Source organism: Lissotriton vulgaris, chromosome 8 (genome assembly GCF_964263255.1).
Source record: "Lissotriton vulgaris chromosome 8, aLisVul1.2, whole genome shotgun sequence".
NCBI lineage: Eukaryota > Metazoa > Chordata > Amphibia > Caudata > Salamandridae > Lissotriton > Lissotriton vulgaris.
The window spans coordinates 1,267,900,110-1,267,925,772 of record NC_141696.1 but is presented as its reverse complement, the minus strand read 5'-3'; the positions used below and the strand labels follow the sequence as shown (position 1 = coordinate 1,267,925,772).

The window sequence follows — 25,663 nt, the reverse complement described above, 5'->3', positions numbered from 1 at the left end:
AGGCTTCCATCATTCTAAGATGGATCAATGAATTGAGTACCACTGAGTAACAATAAACTTTCCTTTTCTATTAAGAGTGCCTAGGGAGTTCCCCAGGGGTGAACATGCACTCTACCATTACCCCTGTTATGTCATAAGCAGCACTTACGGGTTTGCATTGAATTGTAAAAGAGACCACCATTCATTCTCAATACAAATGTATTTGCAGCACTACCCATTGGTACCAGTTGATGAAAGGAGATCAAAGTGCACGGTTTTTGGTGTGTGGGCTGCTCATTGTTTTTGCGTTATCTTTGGTTCATCGCTAACAGTGACTCGTGTACGACAGCTCAGCAATTTATGTAGGTGAATAGCTTCAAAGTCTTGATGGAGAACAGAACTAGAGTATTTCTTTTCAAAGGGTATATCTAGTCATTATAGCTTCATGAACTGCCCACACTCAAGGGAAATGTCACTTCTGTGAATGCATCACAAGCTAACTACATCATAGATCATCACGTTAGCGCCACCCGCATCACTAGGTTGGATCATTGTGCTGTTTATCATGCCAACACAGTAACTCCTAGTGAATCGAATGGGACCGGTACAATAGTGATGCTCCACAGTAAGGAGCCACAGACTGCAATGCATGTATTATCATTTCTCAAAACGTGGCAAGGTTGCAATTAGAGGATCTTTTCTTCAGTTCTCTTCTCTGATGTGTGCTTTTAACCCAGAAGGACAAGGCTATTTCAGGCGGGTGAAGGTAAAACTTTTTCTACCCATACGCGATCTCTGGCATCACGCGTTTCTCAACCAGAGTTGGCCTCTCTTTTGAATGCTGGTACGTGCTTGGCTTCCACAAAAAATGCCTTTCAGCTGTAATCCAGCAGAATCAAATATTAACCCTCACAATCAAGCAACCATGTGACATTTGATGCTAAATGTTCGAAAATAATTTATTCCTGATGACTAAGATCTTTGAGTTATTTTGGCGCTATTTCTTAGTGCAAAATGAATACCCATGTCAAAACATGATAGGACGCCTTACACACAAAAATTGTGCTGAATGACACTTCAAATATTTACACTTAATTTTCCTAAAATTTTGAGTTACTATGCGAAAGCAAATGATGCACATTTTGCACACCCCTAATCTGCAAAGTCTCCTAATTCAGCATACCAAGGATTACTATCAACATTCTTTACATGTGCACAAGGGATGATACTACAAATTGATTTGTAGCTCTATGAAGAGTGAAAAATACTTGTAGTTTAGGTTATGAATACCATTTACATTTGCCAATTAGTACAAACAGAAATGTTGGCACTTACTGATAGGGAGTTAGACGTTTTGGGGCCGATTTGAAAAGGCAGGTAAGATTGTGTAAAAGAGTACTCTGGTAGTACTGTTTTTCCTTACTCAGATGCTCTTGACGACAGACCCCAAAGTCTGTGAGGGAAACATGGCAGGAAGAGAAGGGGAGGCTGACAAGAGACGAAAGGGAAACAGAGACACAAAGATGAACAGAAAAAAGGTGTTTTTGACCGGAGCAGAGGCCTCACAGATGTAATTAATTTGCTTCCAGAACTTTCAGGAGCACTGTTCATTAACTAACACAATGAAGGCCTTCTAGTGTACTTTGTAGCACCAATTTTTAGATTAAATTGAAAAACAATATTTAAGTCTCCAAACTCATTTACAAGCCAGAAGGCCTGCAGGTGTGGCTGCACGAGTTGCCACTATGAGTGTATCTTTTCCTGTATTGTGAAGGAGCTTTCCAACACTATTTTACTGATAGATGTTTTTCCCAGTGAGGTTGTTTCTACATGTGAGTACGGTTGGGCCAAACTATTATCTTCTATGTCTTTGAATATTGAAGCTGAGTTTATCTACTTGAGTGGGTCCTCGCACCAGCTCTCCACAGCCTTAGTCAGGCCTTGCCGACTCTGCTTCCTGAGCCCGCCGACCCCACCCTCTGCCCTCCCCTCGCTCCGCTCTACTCGTGTTGCGGGCACTCCCCACCCCGTTCTTACCGCCGGATTCAGCCTCTGATCACCTAAAGTTTGCCTTTTGCGGCTCTGCCCGCCCCTTTAACTTTTTGGGCATTTTTAAAATAGTGTTTTTGTGCTGTGTGTCACCATTTCATTTTCTACATCATGTTAAGCCTCACTTTCTGTTAATCGTCATACCAGTCAGCTTTGTATTTTCTGTATCAGCCTAGTCTGTTATTTTACTGCATATGATCAGTCATAGCCTGCCCTTTATTTCCTGTGCTAGTCACCCCTCTGTTGCAGGTTTCATGTGTTGTTCAACATTTAAGCCACTCAGCCACTCCTTTAATAGTTAGTCTGGCGTACCTTCCCGCCATTTTTTCACCATCCTCTAAGACCCCGCCTTCCGTCGCCCCTCCATACGCCAGGAACGATGTAATGGAGGCTGAAGCATGGTCGCGCCACCGGCGCATCAAAGGCAAACGTGTCTGTGCTTCTTCATGGCTGGACCGCACCCAGCACCAGGACATCTGGCTGTTCTGCCATCCATCGCTACACCACCGTTCTATCCCTCTGCAAGCACACCACAGAAATCTGGGACACCATCCCGACTTCCACCCCAACATGATTTTCATCACTGAGACCAGGCTTACACCGTCCTCAACCACCGACATCGCGGCTGCAACGCCTCGTGGCTTCAAGATGATACACAGACAGCACCCCAACAAACACAGAGGAGGCATCACCATCATCCACAAGAATACCCTGCAATGTACCATCACCGCAGACAACATCTCATCAATCATAGAACACCTCAACTTCCAAATCCGAATTGATGCGAACAGAACAGTCAATGGAACCCTCACCTACAGACTCCTGCCCCCCGCTCCAGCTCCACCCTGGCAATCTACTCCAAGCACTACATCTTCCTCTGTGACCTCAACTGCCACCTTGACGAGCCCAATGACACCAACTCCACTAACCTCATTGAAAGCATGAGCAACATCAGACTCACACAACTAGTTACCAGCATCACACACTGCGCAGGACACACTCATGACCCAATATTCACAGCCAGCGACAGAATCAAATTCAGTCAGCCACGCTACCAAACTCACATGGACCGACCACAGCATCATCCACTTCATCATCGCAGGCTTACCACGACTCACCTCCAAGCCCCTACCCCTGCACATCACAGATGGAACAAAATCACCAAGACTCAATGGACTGCCGCCCTCAACACAACCAGACTTGACATCACCAGCAACCTTGAGCTAGCCACCCAAAAATTCTCAGACTGGATCTCTAACTGTGCAGACACAGTCACCCCCATTAAAACGGCCAGCACCAGCTAACACGCTAGCTGGTTCACCCCTGAACTCCGGGCCATCAAACTAGAGTGCAAGCGAATGGAGAGATGATGGAGCTCCAGCAGGAACCCCTCAGACCTCACTACCATCAAATCCGCCCTCAGCAAATACCATCACCCCAAAGATGCCAAAAAGGATGTGCTGACCATCCGCATGGAGGCAAGCGCCAATTAACTGCAGTACTCTTCAGCATCATCAGAGAAGTCTCCTGCCTGTCGGCCACTAAGACCATGATGTGCCCTTCTCAAGCCCTCTGCGACTCCCTGGTGGACTACTTCCACAACAAGATAGACATCTACAGCAGGTATAACCCACAGCCAACCGACTTCAGCCACCTCCTGTCACACACTGCCGACTCCCACAGCCACATGCTCACCGATTGGACACCACTCGCCACACCAATCATCACAGCGATCATGACCTCGATTCACTCCGGAGCCCCGACTGACCCCTACCCTCACCACGTCTGGAACAGAAGGAATCTTGCTGCACCCCTTCCCAGCCAAGGTCCTGGAGAAAGCCATCAATTGCCAGCCCACAGATCACCTGGAAAGAAACAACCTACACAGCACCTCCCAGTTCGGCTTCCACTTGAACCGCAGCACAGAGACCATATTGATAGCCGCAACTGACAACATCAGATCCATCCTTGACTGAGGCAAGTCAGCAGCCCTGATCCTCCTCCACCCCTTCCTTCCACTTCCTTCCTCACAGGGCGCACACAAGAAATCCGCCTACCGCCCTTCACTTCTGAAACCAAGAGCATCACCTGTGGCGTTCTCCAAGGATCTTCCCTCAGCCCCATGCTTTTCACCCCACCCCACGCTCTTCAACGCCTACATTACTCCATTGGCCGATATTGTCAGCAGCCACGGACTCTACCTCACCTCATAAGTCAACAACACCCTACTCTCACCCTCTCACTCGCAGAAGACACCGCCACCACCAGATCTAACTTCCAAAACGCCACGCCTAACAGCGCCAACTGGATGAGATCCAAATGCCTGAAGCTGGAAATGGACACAGTTAAAGGGCTCATCTTCAGAAGGAACACCCCCCATGGGACGACACATGGTGGCCCACTGCATTCGGACCCTCACCTACCCCCACCGACCACCCACCCAACCTCAGCATTATCCTGGACAGTGATCTCCATATGAAGCGCCAGATCAACAGAGTAGCCTCCTCCTGCTTGCGCACCCTCAACATGCTTCGTAAGATCTTCAGATGGATCCCCATCAGCACCAGGAAAACAGTGACTCAATCTATTCATTTTTATTTATGCCATTTGTAGAGCGCACTGTAACCCTGCGGGCATCCTGGCTCTTAAGAAAGGTGTGATTAAGAACAATCAGCATTAGGAGTGTCTGTTCTACTACCCCTTGGGGGGGGGACTGGGGTTATACCTTTGGGAAGAGCCAGGTCTTGATTTTTTTTGCAGAACAGCAGTAGATCGCTACGACGGAATGACTGCAGACTATACAGAACGTCACACCAGACTCATCCTCGACCTCTCCAAATAGACCCCCACCTCAGAAGCCTCCACTGGCTCCGAAGTCCAGAAGAGATTCCAGTTCAAGTTGATGACCCACGCCTACATGGCCCTCCACAACACTGGACCCTCCTACATCAACCACTATATGACCTTACACCAACCGGCCAGACAACTCCGATCCGCCTCCCTCGCACAAGTTCCCCGCATTCAGTGGAGGTCCTTCTTTCTCCTACCTCGCCGCCAAGTCAAGGAACCACCTCCCACTCCACCTATGAACCTCTCCTTTGCTCGCTGACTTCAGGAAGAGACTAAAGCCCTGGTTCTTTGATTAAGACTCACTAGACCTCGGCGCCTAGATACCCCCTGGGGCGACAACTCATGCTATACAAATAATGACTGATTGAGAAAAATTTTTTTCAGTAGAGCATTATTTTTCTGTAGAAGAGGTTGTGTATTGGTTTCAGTAGTAAGGCTGTGTTTGTATTTATGTGCTATAAAGAACGCTGTGAGGATAGGGAAAAAATGTCACTGACATACTGGGCCCCCAATTCTTCGTGGACAGCTAGATTAGACGTACCCTGTGGGGGAGACAATAGACGTTTCAAGAACGTGTTCTCCACAACCTGAAGTTGCTCTCCCGGGATATACCCCCAAATTTCACTGACAAATGTTACTGTAGCCACTGATTTGGCGTTATATATTTGCAGCATAGCGCCAGTGGGCTTTTTCCGCAGTTCAGATGCAAAGTTAAATATCGATGCATTCACCCTAGAAACGTCCCCTTTCCTTTTTAGGTTTCGCCTGGCGTCCACTGCACAGCAGTGTTTGCGCAGGCAAAATCTTTTGAGAATCAGTAAGGGCCTTTCACCCTCCTCTCTCTTCCATTGGCTAGCTCCATAAATGGAGGCTAGCCATTGGAAGAGAGGTCTGTCCGTAATTCTCGGAGCAGATTCATGGACGTTCCGGTGATTTTTTCGCATTTCGCCCATTTTACAATGTCATGGGCGGTTGTTTATTTTTTTTCCTTCAAAGTTTTTTTTTTGTCATTCCTCCAGGCTGACCGCCGCCGGAAGAAGTCCAGGTGAGTGCGTCCGTCCTCCCTCCAGCTGTCCGTGTCTTTCTTCACGCCCCCCTCCCGCTGTCTGCGTCTTTCAGGAGCTGCTTGGTTCCGCTCGCCTCCCCCCTTCCCTCTGCCCTTCTCCGTCGCACTCTCGCCCCCCCCTCCCACTGCTCTGCTCTCCTCCGTCGCGCTCCAATACCAGGTTCCACAAACACTACATCTCAGTAACAGTCTCTTGTACTTGGAGAAGAGAAGGCTGTTTGATGCCGCCAGAACCGAGATTTCATGGGCCGCTTAGGTTTTGTAGGATGTATAAAGCCCCGAGATGTCATGGAATGCCGTCGGTTCTGACGTCCAGATGGAGAGGGGTGTATAGGGCTGTGTGTCCCGGAGAGCCTGTTCGACCTTGGCACCGGGCGGGTTTCGAGCTCTGGATAACGGGTTGTTGTTTATCAGCCTTGGCACTGTACCTCCGGGTGGGCGGGCGCTTGTCACTGCTGGGGGGGTGATTGCCATTAGTCTCCCCGCCGAATGTTTTGGGGAATGTCCGTCAAAGGATCGTTGTTTATGAGCTGTCCTCGGTGCCCCTTTGTGTGTGTTAGCCGACTGGCACCGTTCCTGGCAGGAAGGCGAGGGGCTTCCATGAACGGCGGCGAGGTACTTGGAAACCCCAGCGCCCACGGAACAGTATTCGCTGTAAAGTGGAGTATCACGTCCTTGGCACGACCCTCCCACTCCCCAAACAAGAGTGTTCTGTTCCTCTTGCCAAGTCTGGTCACGGGGGAGGGGGAGGGGGTCAATCTTGTGCTCCCCTTGGCATGGTTTGTTGGTACCTTCAAACCAAGAAAAGATTGCTTCCTCAAGTGGTGTAAAGTAAATAACATGACATTACTAATTCCAGTGGAGTAAAATGTGATGCGTACTTGCTATATCCAGTCTTCTTTAAAGTGCAGTTTGCTAAATCACAACCCGCAGTGTCTTGATTAGAGGAGTCGCTGTGGCTTTTCATTTAGTTAATATTTCGGTTATTTTAAGATTAAGGTCATTAAGACACTTTTTTTCCATGTGTGATGGCGAAATCTGGGAGCCTGTCCCCAACCCAAATAAGACAGGACCCCGGACACTATGCACTTACGGTGAAGTAAACAGGGCCCTGCGATTTCTAAAGCGTGGTCACTGCTGCACGGCAGGCAGAGCACGAACGGATGGACAGCGCCTGGCAAGGAGATCTTAAAAACCATCCATGACCTTCTGGGGTCACATCGAGGACCTGTAGAAGCTGAACATGTCATGAACCCGGTTAAAGAAAGGTCGTGTGTGCGAGCGTGAATAGGAACTACACAGACGCGATGTTGTTCTAACACATTTAGGGCACGTAATTATGTAAGATGCAGAAACAATGTGCTTTTGCCTACCGATAGCAGAACCTGATCAGCCTGGTTGGGAGGGGCCTGAGGTAGATTATGGAGGTATGATGGGCATTGTAGGCCCCATTTACAAGAGTCTAGGGCCTATCTGTATTCTCTGCTGCTTCTGCCCGGCGTGTGTGTAATCTGGGGCTGAATCACATGGAACCATGGTCTGGAAAGACCTTTTTGCACTGTGCAGGAGCCCTCAGCTCTAAATCCTCTGCCACCTGATCTCACCCCGGGCCCTCACTCACTTCTTACCCCTGTACTCTCAGCTCTTACCTGTGCCCGCAGCTCTTACCCGTGCCCTTAGCTCTTACCCCTGTGCCCTCAGCTCTCACCCCTCTGCCCTCAGCTCTCACCCCTCTGCCCTCAGCTCTCACCCCTCTGCCCTCAGCTCTCACCCCTCTGCCCTCAGCTCTCACCCCTCTGCCCTCAGCTCTCACCCCTCTGCCCTCAGCTCTCACCCCTCTGGCCTCAGCTCTCACCCCTCTGGCCTCAGCTCTCACCCCTCTGGCCTCAGCTCTCACCCCTCTGGCCTCAGCTCTCACCCCTCTGGCCTCAGCTCTCACCCCTCTGGCCTCAGCTCTCACCCCTCTGGCCTCAGCTCTCACCCCTCTGCCCTCAGCTCTCACCCCTCTGCCCTCAGCTCTCACCCCTCTGCCCTCAGCTCTCACCCCTCTGCCCTCAGCTCTCACCCCTCTGCCCTCAGCTCTCACCCCTCTGCCCTCAACCGTGCCCTCAGCTCTGGCACCTGTGCCCTGTGACCCTCGCTGGTGACCATGGCCAGCATGGCGGGGGAGATCGTGGCCTTCCTGCTGGCCCTGTCGGGCTGAGTGCTGGTCTGCTCCACGCTGCCCACCGACTACTAGAAAGTGTCAAGCATCGACGGCACGGTCATCTCCACGGCCACCTTCTGGTCCAACTTGTGGAAGACCTGCATCACTGACTCCACCGGCATCTCCAACTGCAAGGACTTCCCGACCATACTGGCACTGGAGGGTGCGTCCCGACAGGGGGAGGGGGGGTGGGAGCTGTGTGTGTGTCTGTGTATGTGGCTCTGTGTATGTGTGTGTGTGGCTCTGTGTGTGGCTCTGTAGGTATGTATGTGTGTGGGACTCTGTCGTTCTGTGTGTTTGTGTGTGGCATTTGCGAGAGATTAAGCTATTGGCATTGTAAATGACAGTGCCATTTATTTATCTGTTTTCAAAACCGACACATACATAAAAATGTTTTCACTTACAATGCCAATAGCTCTAACTTTTTCAAAGGCGAGACCGTTGCATTGTAAATGCTTGTTAGAACATGTGGGCCCCAGTTTAGCTTGTTATCAAAAAGGACCCCAAGATAGGAGAACGTGCTGGATATGGGAATTATTGCATCTCCCACATTGAATTGAAAATTCCTTCTGGGTGGCTGGCCTACCTGCATGATAAACGATTTGGAGTTATTTATTGTTAGATCCCTGTCTATCATGAAGGACTTAAAAGCAGTTAAAAGAGGTTGGAGGCTTTTTTCGGTCCCAGATATGAGGACTGCATCGTCCACATATAATAGGACCGGAATACCCCGCAGTCCAACTCTGGGGCAATCAGCCCCCACCTCCTGAAGAACGCTATCTAGGTCGTTGATATAAAAATTAAACAAAAAGGGAGCCAAAATACATCCTTGTCGAGCTCCCCTTTTGATGTTAAAATTCTTCGTCACACTCAGATCTAGGGAAAATCTAACATTTGTTCTGGTAGGTCTGTGTAAGTCTTCTAGAAAGTCTACGATACCACCATCAACCTCCTTCGCCCTCATGAACTGCCACAGCTTCCGCCTGTTCACACAGTCGAAAGCTGAGGATAAGTCCATGAAGGCAAGGTGGATGGTCCCCTTATATGCCACTGTGTATTTTCTTAATATTAAAAAAAGGTTAAGGCATTGGGTGGTCGTGGAACGTCCTCTACAGAAACCATACTGGGAGACGGACATAATGTTATTGTCCTCAACCCATGTGGTAAGTCTCTGCAGAAGGACCCTTCCTATTACTTTCACCATGGAGTCTATAAGTGAAATGGGTCTATAACAGTGCGGACTGCATTTAACCCCTTTTTTAAAAACAGGTACAATTGTAGAGACCCCCCCAAGACTGTGGGTATCCACATTGTTCCGCAGCATTAAAAACGGATTCCAGAATTGGGGCCCAAAAAGAAGGCTCAGACATAAATAGATCAGGGTGAATCCCATCTGGGCAAGGTGCTTTCCCGGCTGTTAATCCTAAAATTCCTTCAAGAATTTCACTCCTACCGATTATGATTTTATCACATCTGTAATCAGGTACCAGTCTGTCATTTTCTTCCAGGGTGCAAACCTACATATGCTCAAAGTGAGCCTCCCAATCCTCCTTGGATATGTGACATTCAAGACGACCTCCTGTCTCCTGAACAAGGAATGTTTTTTTTTTATTGTACCCCATAACTTGGAACTATTCTTGAGAGTTTCAGGATCCAGTAACTCATCCCATGCCTCATCCCTTAGGGTCTCCTTACGTACCTTACCCATCATATTATGTACAGAAAACTCTCGTATTCCACTAGAGTCATGAAATATGAAAAACCTTTTTTCTACTAACAGCCTTTCCTCTTCATAATGTGCTACAACTCCCAAGTGAAGTGTCTCTGTTTCACAACAGAAGACTTCCTCTCAAGATTGCAAAGTCTGGTATTGCAGAAGAAAACCTTTCTTTTCAGAAAACTCCACCAGAAGTGACGTCAGACAAGCATGAGGAACCTGCGTAGACACAAATCATGAGTCATGATTTTTTGGGGTACTACACCGTGTGAGGAAGTGCAGCGGTCATGAACCCTGGAGTTTTTCATGCTTTACTGGAGACCGTGTGGCAAGGGTGTGTATGCTGTGGTTTTAATAGCCAAGTTCAATCTATAAATACGTTTTTTAAAACTTGTTATTACAATACTGCACAGATATCACAGTACGTGTTAACCCTGCAGTTTTACAGTGCACCAGAGAAAAGCAAATGATCAGTACATTGTGTCACAGCGGTCTGCCTGGGTGCCCATGGGCTCCACTAGGTAGCCTCATTGCTGGGCGCATAGTAACTGTGTGGCTCACAAAGGAGACATATGTGCAGCATTAACTAATATAGCCTGTAATAAAAGAAATAAGAATAAAGACGAAAAAGAACCTTGGCAGTGACGGGTGGCGGGAACCCATCCCAAAAAGGAAAAACAGAATACCTAAATTAGGATTATCGAGTGGCAGGCAGGGATTTCAGAATATCCAGAGGCAAGCCCCTCAGCTCTCCGATGAAGGTCACTACAGCATGTGAAGGCGGGGGGAGGGTTCAACAGGTACCACCGGGACGGCAGACCACAGCAGTGCAGTCTGCAGGGATAATGATACCAGTCCGCAGCTATGCCAGATCCCTAGTAGTAGCATATGTGGGAGGCTGGCACAACCAACGTTTGCCAGGCCTGCAGCCAGAGTCATCAGCCCACCCCATTGTTAACCTAGTCTTCAGTACTACGGTTTACTCATCCCATACCAGTGTGAATTATGATAGAGCCCAGTCAATCCAACATGGGCTCACCCTTCGGGGTCGGTGTGGGGGTGCCTTGTCCTGATGTCTGTGTAGAAATCTCTTCCTCTTCCCCTTTCCCCCTCTCCCTGACCCTCGGCTGACTGCAAACATTCCAGCATATAACCCCACTCTTCCAGATCACTCTCTGCATTCTCATCTGTACGTATAGCCTGCAGGCGGCAGTCCTCAGCCACACTCCACTCACTTATATCAGCCATTCAGCTATCCAGACGCGGAGGGGGAAGGGGGAATAGTAGGAGTCCATTGCATTGCAATACAACGCTTAGCCAAGACAAGGCACAGAAGAGTTGTTCACTTTTTTGGGACCGTAAGCACACCTAGTAAACACTGCTTAACAGACGCCTCAATTCGCTGGCAGCACGCAGAGCACTTCATACCAATATAATTATAGGCTGGCTCAAGTCCAAGTCATGTGTATGAATGTCGCTGGGTCGGAGGCATGCAGAGGAGTGCCCCGGATTGAAGCATGCTAATCTCTGAGGTGTTAAATATGGTCAATCTAGAACTACTTGATGTGTTTATGCACTAGGATCTTCTTGAAGACCAAACATGTTGTAGAAATCTGCAACCAAAACTTTGTGAGGAGCAGGCTTTATCTACAATTTGTAGCCTAGAATAGGTCTTGCACCTCAATTGCCAGAAATTAACTGATAGGTCCATCTATATGTCTGGAACCTTTACATGGACATCAGTTGCAACATTTCCAGGAGTGTTTGAGGACCTGAGTACAAAATATACCTCACAGTGTGTGGCTTTTTTCTAAATTGTAGCTTTTAGATATGCCAATGACAATAAGGATTGCAGCTCTGATTTCTAGGTGGAAACTAAAGTTGAATTGGTTGCAGAATCCGCAGTTGCCAGGTTGCAGACGTTTTGTGGTGGATCCCTTAGTGATTGCACCAGAACTTAAACACTAGGTAAGGATACTGAGTATGCAGTTAAATAGCACAAGTTGCTACTGTAAATCATTTGGTGTTCCACATTTTAAAACAAGACGACAAAGGTGGAGAATTTCCACTGTAAGCAGACTTTTGGAGAAAAGAAAGATTTACATTTAATAAAAGCAGCAACTGGCAGACAATGTAGAGATTTGATTGGAACAATTCACCTCACGAATTATTGGGGATGCTGCAGTATGCAACAGTTGAAATGCAAATGTCACTTTCTTTGGGAATTCCAGACAGACTAAGTTGGAGTCCAGGTGAGATGGAAAAAAGACATTCATCAGTGCTACCAGATGAGTAAAGTACAACAAGCATTTGCGATAGGTCTCGCATTTGCGAGAGGTTAAGCTATTGGCATTGTAAATGGTGATGCCTTTTATTTACGTGTTGGTTTTTAAAACATAAATAAAAGGCATTGTCATTTACAATGCCAATAGCTTAAACTTTCGCAAATGCAAGACCTATTGCATTGCAAATGCTTGTTCCTGATGCTTCTTTGCCCCTCCGAGCCAGGTTGTGGCTGCATGACTGCTGCAATGACGTGTTGTGGCAGTCGAATGTCCGCCGTGGAGCAAAATTACCGCCTACATCTCCCCAAGCCCTCCCAGCACCATGCACAACACGGCCTGATCTAGAACATTGTTATTTTCGACTCAAATTGAGTAACGTGTTATTTAGAACTCACCTAGTATCTTGACATACGTGTACACCGGGGGCAGGGGTCCACACCCAGCCCGACTGGTGCTGCCCGACCTGTTAGAAGTGCAAGCGGCCCCCAGCTTCAGCAAGGACTCCTCTCAAACCTCTGCCTAGCCTGCCAGTGTGTGCCCAGACGCCAGCAACAGAGAAGCAAGCAGTCTCGCGCTGAGCACGGCGGAGAGCTTGCAACAGAGCAGCAAGCAGCCTCGCGCCGAGTACGGCAGAGGGCTTGCAACAGAGAAGCAAGCATACTCGTGCCGAGCACGGCAGAGGGCTTGCAACAGAGAAGCAAGCAGCTTTGCGCTGAGCACGGCTGATGGCTTGCTGCATCATTCAAGGAGAGTCATGAGCAGGCTTCTACGGTCGCCTCACTCCATTGCGTGCAGTAACAAGCTGGACAAAAAGTGCATACCGACTAATTTAAAGGAGACCATATCGCCGCAAGTAAACTATCCAGTCTGGATGGGCGGGGCCAAAAGGAGACAGGGAGTTAACCAAAAAGCTTCATTTCCAATCGGAGGCCAACGTTTAACATAAATGATGACACCAGCCAATGAAAATGATGGGCGTGGCAACAAGTCCACTACAGAAATGTTATCGAGCACAATATAGTTTCGCAGAGCGAGGAGCGCGTGCGCGCTCTAGCACTAGGCGAGACCTAAAAAGTGTAAAATATGTTTAAGAAGTAGCAGGCAAGAGCAGGCATGGATCACTGAATAAATCTGTGGAGAAAGATCGACCAATAAGCATTGGCAAAAGCAAAAGGTCTTGGCAATGTGAGAGCTATTGGTGTTGTCAATATGAATGTCCTGTAGCCATGTGCTACAGAACATCTGCTGTTCTGCATGGCTAAAAGTCACAGAAAAAAGTGATGTGGCGCAGCCAGTGCTGGCCACGTCATAGTGCTTTTCTGTGTGGCAGGTGGGACGGGACAATGAACTCAACAGAAGTCGGCGAAGAGACAGCACATTCGCTGATCAGCCGAGACTTAAAAATGAATACGTGCTTGTGTAATATAACTGCTTTATTTCCAGTTTTATAACCATCGACCTGATGGTATTGGAGTACTTTACCTGAGCACGTTACATTACACAAGGAGACATTCATTTTTCGTGCACACTGGGAATTATGTGATTTGACCAGAATCACAGGACGTGGAGATGAGCACCTCGTTCTCCAGCTCCAAGGGCAGCTCAGGCCCTTACACCACATCCTCTTTCAAGGACATCCTGCATTTAAGGTCAATCTCACAGTTCAGTCATACAGCATGATAGAAATTCCTATAGATTGAGGTCAAGCTTTGTAAAGGGTTTGTGTAACGTGTTTTTCAAAAATTGTATGAATTTGCATTTTAAGTAACGAGCAGCAAGTTCCTTTTTTCACTAGACCTCTGTAATTCATTCATAACCAAGTGTCCAGCAATAATCAGAGTTACCTCACTGGGGCGTAGCTTCCATTGGTACAGCAGATGCAGTGGGACCCAAAGAGAGGGGCCCACTGAACCCTAATTATTGCTGTATTTCATGATTCGAAAATCAGTCCGGTAGCCCATTCCGTCCTTGATCTAAGGCCCATGGCACACTGGCCAAATGACTGGTGCCACAAGTGGATGCAGAAGCCTTGTGGTAATTGGCCAGCTGCAGTCCCTCCCCCTGAATGGCATGCCTGTTGCTGTTTCTAAGACAAAGTCCAGGCTTCGGGAGACAGAAACGTTTGGCAGCATCAATGCACAAATGGCCTAACAGTGGAATTCAGATTCCAATGGTCTCTGCTGCAAGTTTTTTTTTTTTTTTTAGGTAGAGCCATCTGATTCACTTTGTGCTAAACATTAGTAACAAAGACGGGCTACATCTATCGCTGTGAAACACCGACGTGGCACTTATTTTACCAACCTCAGAAAGATGCAATGTTTGCTTTGTCAATTTTGGAAGTTTAGCGTTGTGTTCCACAGGATGGGAACCAGAAACCTAATTTTTTTTTTTGTTTTAATATAGTGCAAACTTGACTTGAAGGTATTGGACCATTCATATGAGCACCAGTTACAATGCACAAGGACATATTTAATTTCAGGTGTCGCCTAGGCAGCGCTGTCTCGAGACAAGCTGTATTCAAGTATGGACTTTGAGCTCCACCCCCTTTCCACCCATCTTTTCATTTGGCTCCTGTTACTGTCCTTTGTAAATGGTGGCTTTTGATTTGTCAATAGGCTTAGTACCTCCTTTTCTCCTCTGGTAATCTCCCATTAGGACTGCTCTGTTACATGAATCGTTAATCAAGATGTTTTAATTGCAGCCTGTGAGCACTATTTTCTTAAATTATTTTTTCCGCCTTCTGTTGCAAGCGGGACACGCGCTCCCCCAACGCTTACGTTTTTTAACTAGCGTGGCACACCTCAGCGACAATGATGGCGGCCGCACCTTTTTTTTCTGCTGTTGCAGACAGGACACGCTCCCTAGCAACATTTTCTTACCCAGCGAGGCACGTCTCTGCTGCAATAATGGAGGCCACGCAGTCCTTTTCTTATTTGTGGCTCACCAAACTTGAGTTTTCCACTACAGACATTATCTATCTATCTATAAACAGACAGACAGACAGACAGACAGACCGATAGAGTGTGCAGTGGCAAAATCAAGTTTGGTGAGCCGCAAATAAGAAAAGAAAGCAGCATAGCACGCCGCACTTCTTCTTAAACAATGGCGGCGACACCTTTCATTTCCTCTACCCAGCTCGCCCAACTCCACTCCCATAACACCATATGCTCTTCTAAACAGTGCAGTACGCCGCACTTCATCTTTAGTAATGGCGGCTGCGCCTTTGTTTTCTTCTGCGCCGCATGCCATGCTACTAAAAAACAATATAACATTGAAAAAACTAAGGTGGGCGCGCCGCACAGAAGAAAAGTAAGGCGCGCAGCTTGCTTCTCTCCCTTTCTCAAGCCGGGCAGCAAACCTATTTCGTTACTTCTGTTACAATCGCAGCACATCCTGCTTTAGCTTTAAACATCTTAACCTAAAGGGCTGGTGCTGCGACTGCTTAGCCAATAAATAGAAAGAAATGCAGGTGCACTGCTTTTTTTCTTTTTCTTTACTTTTGTTACAATTGCCGAACACTCCGCTTTAGCTTTAAACATGTTAATCTAAAGTATAGTGCTGTGATTACTTCAAAAGTAAATACATAGAAACACAAGCATTTCCAATGCAATAGGTTTTGCATTACTTAAAGTTTGTGCTATTGGCATTGCATTAATATTTGCAATGCCAATATTCAAACTTTCAGTAATGAAACACCTATTGCATTGCAGATGCTTGTTTTAGTATGCACTGGGAGATGCAGTGATTTTCCCAGGATCACAGGATGTCGAGCTGACGCTGAGGCTCGATACCTGGTTCCCCAACTCCAAAGTTCGCAGCTCTGGTCATTGTGCCACATCCTCTCTGCCTTAAACTGATTGCTATCTGGCTATATAGAGAACAGAATCAACAGTGATGGGGGCGGGTGGGTGGGAAAAGAAGTCAGTGAAAACACAAGCACTCGTATGGCGTGCTTAAACACAAATAAAAAAAAAGTATCTCCAAAAACAGGAGCAGTACAGGGACACAAGTACTTAGTCCATGCTCAAGGGGAGGGCTTAACTCAAGAAGATGAATGATGCATGCATGCCGTGACAAACGAGATTGAATGACACAAGAGCAACATTGAAGCAAGCAAATGGTAAGCTAAGGGCTGGCTGCAAGTCCACTGATTGTAAATAACATGTCTTGCAGAGATAGCGCTTGCGCCGTCTAGCCAAGACCTAAAAATGCGACTCCGATCTGAGATGGAATCTTGGCGACACTGCTTTGAAGGTACCAGAACGCTTGCAGTGCAGAAGGAGACGCTTTACAAAACCCTCTAAAATAACCTATATTTACATACTAGGGATCAAAATTCGAATAGTATGTAATGACTGCCCAAAATAGTGACCTGCTCTCAAGAAGCTACATTGAACATGTCTGATGTATACTCTATGTTGAAATCTATGTATTATTTATGTATATTTATTTATGTAAAGAATAAATATTTCTTCAGAGAAGTGCAAGTAGAGGCTTGGCTACACGCCAGTGTACACGATGCTCCTTACTTTTTCTGTGGAAGTATTTGTCTGATCATGGAGAGCCAAACAGGTTCAATGCTTTGAGTATCATGCGGTAGGAGGAATATGAGGGTGAGAGAGGAGTTGAAGGTTAGGCACTGGCACACGCCCATGTTAAAAGCATAGGTAGTTATTGTATAAATAACTTGAATTCTGGTTGTCGCTTATTTAGAAACGTGAATTTTCTCTCGGAAGATACGATCAGTAAGTTTCCCTGAATATGTAAGATGTGTAATGAAATAGACACTACTCACTAGTTAACTCACAGTGGGACACAAGGGTCCTAGCAATGCCGGAAGTGTGCAAATCACATGTTATCACCTTCAATGACAAGTTCACTTTCCTGTGTTGTGTGCTGGAGGCTGTTTTGATTTCGCATCCTTTCGATTTATAAATAATTTTGAGAGCTGCTGAGAAACACTCAAGACTAAATAACCACTCCCATCTCCCCATTCAAATCAAAATGTAAAACTATTTTAGGAAGCAGGAACACTCTAAACTTGCTGAATTTGGAGGGCGCCTGCTTCCGAACCTCTATTTTTTGTGAGTGGGTGAAGAATAAACATTTTATCGATACAACAAATATACCTGCTATCAAGACCAAATCAGGAAAATATATCGATATATTGTGTTATTTTATGCATTTCCAAGCATGGCATGGAGTGCAGTTCTGATGGGTGCCAAACGCTCTCTGTCCAGCTGCAACTATAAGGATAAATGTGTATTTTAAAGATATGGTGTGAATCACACAATGTAAGGCAGTCAGAGATTCATGTTGTAAGTGCACATTTTTTGTTGCCCCTGCAGGCATCAAGGCTTCTGGTGGCTACACATCCTCTTCTAACTTGATCGTGGATGTGGCCTAAAAGCTGTACTGCTTGAAACCTGGATATGGGATTCCAACCCTGACCCGTAGCGCAACATTGTGTGATTTTAGGCAGATTACTTCATCTACTTGAAGTTGTTAATTTAGTGATGTAAAGTGAAATAAACTATTTATAATATACTATCAGTATAATGTCCCGTTCATTATCACGACCACTTCTTTTTTTATTACCCACTTATGATTTAACATGCAGACTCGTTGCTATTAACATTGTTTATAATGGATGGGCTGTTGAACAAAAGAAGCAAAGATAGAAAGTTTGCAAATGAAAACAAGCCAGCACATATAGCGAGACAACTACAATGCTGCACGTCAGTGGTCCCTAACGAGGGTGACGCGATTCAAACGTGGGGCCCGTCACGCTTTGTAACATACTGCGAAGAGGAGGGAATTGAAGCCATCTCTGATACTGGGGTTGACAAGCTAGAAGCCGTGCCATGGCACTTCAAGGACAAAAGAGGGACATTTGTGAAAAAGGCGTGACATTTAGGGACAATGCCCAACACTTTCCCACCGCCTGGGACTTCGTGAGGAGAAACAACACATGGAAAAATATACAACAACCTAAAGATATTCATTCACACAAAGCAGGCTTGGAGAATCATGGATTCTCTCTCTTCTGTACCCACACTTCACTTTTCAGTAAAAATAAATGAAGATTTCAAGGAAAGGAAGCCAAGAAACGTAAGCTTAAAAAGAGAAGCCTAACCACAGGAGAAGGTGCCAACATAGACGAAAAGAAACAGGAAAAAATGAAGAGATTACCGACATCTTATCTGCTTTTTTACAGAATCTGTGGATTTTAAGAACATATTCCTTCTTTTATAACTAAGTACTTCTTTTATACTATGAGACCCCGTGAGCCACATCTCAGGCAAAGAAAAACAGACCATTGAAGATGCACTGAATAATTGATTGGATGAAACATAGGAAAATAGAGAGCCCATAAACTTCGTTGACATTTAAACCTGTGTTCTTCAATATTATTAATGTACTCAACTGATATGAATTTATTTTTTGGTCTGTGAAAAAATGAAGTTGAAACTAGTATGTCACCAAATGCACTTTACATTTGGCTGTTTGTAGGGTTAAGGAATCTGGGCGTACCTGTTAGTAGAGCTACTACAGGTGCAGTTAAACCAGGGCCCGAGGATTCTGGTCACTCTTCCCTAATTATGGCACTTTTACTACCCAGCCAGGGGCATGGAGCCCTTTTTTTCCTGGCTTGTCTTAAGGGTGCTTACTACCGCCCCCCCCCCCCCCTTAGCCAATGTAACCACGTACAATGTAGCAGTAATAGGTGGGTTTCTTTCTGGGTTCATGTGTCAAAATCAATAAACTGAACACGTGCAAGACGTTTTTAGGATCGGCCTATAAAGAAAGGAAAGGACTCGGTTGCATGAAGCACTTCCGTAGGGCATGTGTTCCGGAAACATAGCACCGGATGCTGCCCGGTCATACATCTACGTGACGGAAGAACTGAACGACGACAGCAACAGCGCGCGCGGCAGGCCTGAGGAAGCCCCGACCAACGTTACCCACTCCCTGCCCACGTTAGAGCAGCCTTTCTGAATGACTCAAACTAACCCGGCTTCTGCGATTCCTCTCACTGTGTTAGATGGGGCACTTCCCGTCAGTCTCCCAGCATGCTTTCTGTCCTCCATCGAAGCCTATTACATGCACTCAATCTGTGCTGCACCTGTTCCGCTTCTCTTATTTTTAAAAGTATGCACAGTTTAGTTTAACTCAAAACAGCACTGTTCCTTACACATTGCGCACTCAGTTCTTACCCGGCTACCTGAAATGTGTACATTTAAAGTAGTGTGAAATTCATGTCTTAGGCAAAATTACAAGAAATGTAAATATGGCATTTTGGGCGCTAAGACGAAGTTCATACAAAAATAAATGGTGTCGAAAAAAACAAGTAAAATGAATGACAACCGCACCGGCTCTACACATTCACCTTGTCCCAATGCTATACGTTTGCAGTGAATGTGTGGTAATTATGTGGTGAGACATAATTGACTAACTTCGGGAATCTCACGTAAGAAACAAAACGCAAAATCCTGCGCTATGCAAATTCGTGCATAATTGGAATTTCAAATGGGACACATGTTATGAGCTTCTTGAGCGCCGTCTTAACACTGCACCTTGGTTAGGGGTTCTTAAATGGGGTCTGGGAGACATACTCGCCCCCCTGTCGTAGAGGGTCTCATGCCTCTGGTACTGGAGCCGACCCCCTGCCCTGACCAGTCCACCGTTTTATATGCCTTCTTTTCCCAGATCCTACCCAGCAGCACCACTCCCCACGCTAGTGTTCCCTCTTTCCTTACTTGTATGAAATCAACTGCTGCTCTCCATGCTGGGATGACTGTAGTGTTCTCAGAGTCACTCTTCAGTGTTTTGGTTTTGCAACACTTCTCCAACACATACTATTTCCACATTACTTTACCCTAGTTACGCTAGACCCTACAGTGGTATTTGTTGCCATATTTCTTCTAGTATTTAGTCTCAGGTACATTAAACACAGATAGAAAACAGCTCCATGTTCATACTGTATCCCTGTGTTAAGTTCCCCTGATTCACAATGGGCTGACAGCAATATAAACGGATTACATTCCTGAATATTAATTAATTGATGAAAATGGGCTGATATTATAATTAAATGTGTTGGACCTGAAACAATAACATGGTACCCTACAGGCCGAATACTCTTACTCCTAAACCGTCTTCAAAGTCTTCCAATAGACCACCGCATGAGGTAACATTTCATCTATCTTCGAATCTTACCGGTGACTCCCGCTTCCTTATTAAATCTCTCAACCTCTCACCTAAGCATCCCCTAGCTCAGCAATCCCTACCTATACACACCTCTAGTTTTCTGCTGTGGGCCTTACTCCTGCGCTACAGTAATCTTTCACGAACCCCATCTGACACCCCCTCTTCTGCGTCTATCTGGCCATTGTTAGACCCAGGACCCCTTAAGTCTGCAATTCACAGTCATTTGCTAATCCAAGATCTGCCATATCCAATCAACACGGTCAGCCCAGCCGTCCCTAAAAGAAAAAGCCCAGTAAACCATGACTAGAGTATTGCAGACAAAGAGGGGTGGGGGTGGGGGTGTGGGGGGGCAGTGCTTGGGATGCTGCAAACACCCGCAACTATCGCTTTAAAAGTTCAAGTAGAGACTCAAATCTACCCGGCTCCAAGGATCATCTCCTGGTCCAACATCCTTCACTGATGATGATATTGTGCAACAAACTAAAACAACATCATACTTGATTGGAGAAACCAACAGTGAGATGGAACAAGATCAAGTACTGGCCAACCTAGTAGGTCTGGCTTACATTTTGAGTCTTGTCAAAAATATTTCTTTAAAAGGCTTTACTCAGTGAACAATGAAGAAAAAACAATTACTTTCTGTATACAAAGCATCTGAGAGATAAACAATTTAATGTGTGATTATTCAGTGTCATTTTCAGATGTTGAATCGTCTCTTCTGCATTGCAATGCGAGCACTCCATAGCAGACAGAATGATACAACAAACAGCCAGAATTATGACGAGAAAAAGAAATACACCTGTGGTAAGAGCCAAAACCCGCTTTATTCTACATGCTAACGAATTGTAACAATGGGTTAAATAAACAGCTGATCTGCCAAGCCTGACTTAAAAGTGACACCAGGTGGAAGTGGGCAAAATATATATTTTTTTAATTGGGTAAGACTGTGTTGAGCTTGCATGGAAATATGCTATACCGTGAAGGGACCGGGCAATGACTGCAGCCTTCCTGATAGGCAAGGCAAGGCGTACCATGAATGGAAGCTGGATGGACAACATTTTGTCAAGTGCCAATGGTGGGATGATTACCCACGAGTTTAAGTTCCAAAGTCAAATTTATCACTTGATTGCAACTTCCACCAGGATACATCACCTACCTTTCCAGCCAATACCAGAATTTTCACGTGGGCACGTCCAGGTCACAAAAGATGCCTATCACCTGTGGAGTACCCCAGGACTCTATACTGTCTCAATCTCCAAAAAGCATCAAGATACACCTGGATGTTGATGATACACAACTCTACTTGAAACTCTCTACTATTTCAGATATACAACGCCTCAAGCACTGCTTGCACATCAACGAGACCTGGATGTTTCCAGCGTCTACATGAAGTGCACCCAACCAAGACAGAATTCCCATTACTTGTCAAGGACAATAAACAAATCTTGTTCAATGACATGAACCTGGATGGCTTCGAACCCTAACTTTCACCGAATGCCAAGTCACTTGAATTCACCTTGGACCCCAACCTCGTTGTTAAGGAACACATTACAAAAAAAATCAAAGATGGCCTAGTACCAGCTCTCTCTTCTAAAGAAAGTCACACTATTTTCTCCAGAAAGTGACTCTGAGCTGCTGTTAAAGCCCCCATACTCCAACATCTGGATTGTTGAGATGCCCTACTGTGAAAAATAAATACAAACTTGGTGAACATTATCGGCGCCATCTTGCCCCTTTCCAGGCCCATTCGTGCGCGTAAGCGGCAGCCATTTTGAGCACCATGGCCTCCCTGCCCCTCACTAATAGCCAGCGCGTCTCTCTCTCTCTTAACCTCGCAAGCATTCCCCCGCACGCTGACAACCCCCCGCTCTCTCATGCCTTGGGTCATAAACCCCTCTCCAGCGCAGCTTCACCACGGAACCCCATCCTGTTCCCAGCGCGACACCTCCCTTCATTCCTTTCATGGCCTCAAACCCTTTTGATGCAAACCCCCTTTTCCTGTGTCCCCGTTTGTCTTCCTCGTTCCCAGGCTGCCACCTGACCCTGCGGATACTGTTTATTACCCCGTACAGTAGGAAGCTTCCCCTCCCCATCAAAAGACCCCCGAACCGATCAAAGCCCCCACCCCATGAGATCCGATCAACCCCACGCATTCCGTGAATCGGCGGAATGCCCTGCTGTGCGACCACCATCACCTGTTGTGACCGGGGTGGGGAATCCAACTGTAAATGTATGTGGGAACGGGTCTGGAGGGGAGATTCCGAGGATGTTCTTTCAAGTATTAAAATATTACGAGAATGTGTTATGTGCAATAAAGGTCGTAAACTCTAGTATAAGAGGCCCGGCCTCAGAGATGTGGTTAGAGCACCTCGTGACGATACTTGCTGTCTGAATTGATGTGTTCTCCTCCGGAGAGAATAAAATCCTCGTTTCCCGCCTTCCAGTCTCCAGCGCCTGCTTCTTCATTGACTAATATTGGTGGGTCATAGAGGCGATACCGCCGGGCAACATAAAAGGGTCTTTGGTTACCGGTTGTCTTTGGAACCCTTTTTAACAATTGGCGCCCAATGTGGGGCCCATCAGCGACTCGTGGATCCAGTGGGAGAGGTCCTGACGACAGAGTGAACGACTGCAACGATCGGAAGGTACCCTGTCCGATAGACCCTCGTCTGACAGCCGATCATCCGAACTTCACTAGTTCCGAACAGACCTCTCTCGAGTGATCTGCGGTCCTGACTGGGAACCATCAGGAGTGCCACGAGAAGTACGAAGAGAAGAGGACGATCGGGCGCTGGATTCGGAAGACGAGAAACTGTCCATGCGGTCCGGGTAAGGTCGTGTAAACACGACGAATTGCGAAAGTGATAGATAATTGAAAGAAATTGATAATTGTTGTGAAAATACTAGTATTACTCTTTGTTAATTTATTGGAGATTCACTGTCTACAAACGGAGAAACAACAGGCTCTCCCTTTATAAACAGCGAAGGATAGGTACGCACCCGTCGGACCTATTTTTCTCCCCCACTGAACAATTGCCCCTTCGCCCCATTGATTAACTGTTATAGATTGTTTTCTGGAGATTCTCTGTCTGAAAACAGGGAAGATTAGGTCCCCTCTTTACAGATAGTGAAAGGGTAGGTGACGCGAACCTTTGCGAGCCTACTTATTCTCCCCATTGACCATATTGATTTTTTATTTTTGACCTAACGTTGATTGATTGCTCAGAATTGGTTCATGAGGTATTCACTACGTGCAAACAACGTAGAATAGAAATATTCTGTCTAGTCTTTGCGCGCAGTGATAAGATAGGTAGTGCTGATTATTATCCCATTGTGATCCGTCATGCCTGTCTTCTCCCCACTGGTCAGTAGCCTGTTTAACCCGGACCGCTTATTAGAGATGAACCATCCGGCTCCGCTGGAAGGCACCCCTAATAAGGACATGTTCATGAAGCATGGATTAATTGCTATAGCCTATAGTGAGCTGTGGCATAAATATACGAAAAGGGATCGAGAAAGACAGTGGCCACTGAGAGGATCCTTTGATCTCGACAAAATAGAAACAGTAGAAATAGCCCTTCGTAGGAATGAAACAACACCTATTATGCTCGATAGTCTCGGTATGTGGCGCAAAGAAGCCACGCAACGAAGGGAAAGCGACGAATTTAGAAAAGGCGAAGGGACACGACGGACAAACCTCCAAACGTCTAGTAGGCAAAGGGAAGGGCCAGCGATGGCACAGCCCCGAGGAGTAGACATGAAAAGCGAATGGTGTAAGGGGATGTGCCGACAAGCCAACCCCGGAACACAACGACCTGAAGGTAATCCCCCGACATTACGCACAGGACGGACAGATTTAAAACAAAACCAATGTGCTTTCTGTAAATATCTTGGACACTGGAAAGCCCAATGCCCGACTCTGCAAAGCATAGGTAAGAATGAAGGGGTGACAGAAAGGACGGACCGACAGAAAGGAAAAAGACGTGAGATAAAAACCAATCAGACTAGTGCAGACAGAACAGACAGGACCACCCCGTTCGATTATGCTCGGTGGCACAGATTTCGTCAGACAAATTTTAACGACATGTTGGAGTTCTGGGACTGATTGCTCTCTGTTGCTCCCCCACTCTGAAAAACAAACACAACTGCAGGTCAGTGTAAACAACCCCCCCCGTTAGAGAAAAGATTCAAGAAAGCCAAGCGTCTATTATATAACTTAGGATTTAATTACGGTAAAACACACAACCAACAGTAAATAGAATAACTAGTAGAACTCTCTAAAAAGCAAACTTGACTAATAGGAAAAATACAAAACATGTTATGCTCACTCCGGAAGTCCTCGAAATGTAACAGTTCGATGGTCCCGCCCATCCGAAACACATAGCACGTGTGGGGCGGGGCCTGCCAGCAACCATGAGCCCAAAAAGAGATTGCTGGCGAGAAGGTACTGGAGACCCCACACAGCGGGCAATGAAATGGTCTTCCCATATTGCCCTTCCAGGGATGGCGTCCCCCGGACCGCGAGTAGGGAGGGGGCGGATGAAGGTGACCCCCTCCCTTGTATCTCCTGGTCCGGCCATCACGAATTCCTCCATCGAACGGATGCAGGGTGGGCAGGGAGGAAGAGGCGACGCGGACGAGCCTCTTCCACCTCCACAGGTAGGAGGCTTCCCTGCCCTGGCCCGACGCCGATGTCCTCCAGCCGGGCGACGGCCATATACCTACGCTGCACAGGAAATATAATGTCCGGCTGGTATATTTCCGCAACACAGGACACACAATGCCCGACTCGTATATTTTCTCAGTACAGGATATACAAGACCCGGCTGGTATACTTGCGTGGTACAGGACACACAATGTCCGATGGGCATATTTCCGGAGTACCGGATGTACAGTGGTCCCCCAAGAGTCGGAATCAGGGGTGTAGGGTGGTCATCATGTGCGCCCCTGATTCCAAGAGACGGCGTAGGATGCACCGGGAGAGGAAGACGGCACGGTGAGCCTCCCTCACCTCCCCAGATGAAGGCTCCACTGCTGCACCCTGGCGCCCCGAACCAAAATGTCCTGCTCCAACCGCATGAGGCTCTGTTTTTCGCCATCACAAGAAGTTTTCCTCCACTCCTGATGGGTACGGCAAAGGTTGCTGCAGGGCCTCAAAATGGCGTCTGGGCCCTTGAAAGGCGGGTCTAGGCCGCTGGAGTAACTTTGTCCGAAATTGCAACTCGGGCGCTTGCCCACCTGGGCGCAAGCCCCCACCATCGACAAAACATCCCCTCGACTTTGAAGATTCTACCAAAGTCCCA

General features: G+C 46.8%; 1 protein-coding gene across 2 annotated transcripts in view; it reads right to left on the bottom strand.

Annotated features, from left to right (window-relative positions):
* SPATA13 (spermatogenesis associated 13) overlaps positions 1–25,663 on the bottom strand; it is a 132,977-nt gene that overhangs the window by 76,788 nt on the left and 30,526 nt on the right. The window lies entirely within an intron of this gene.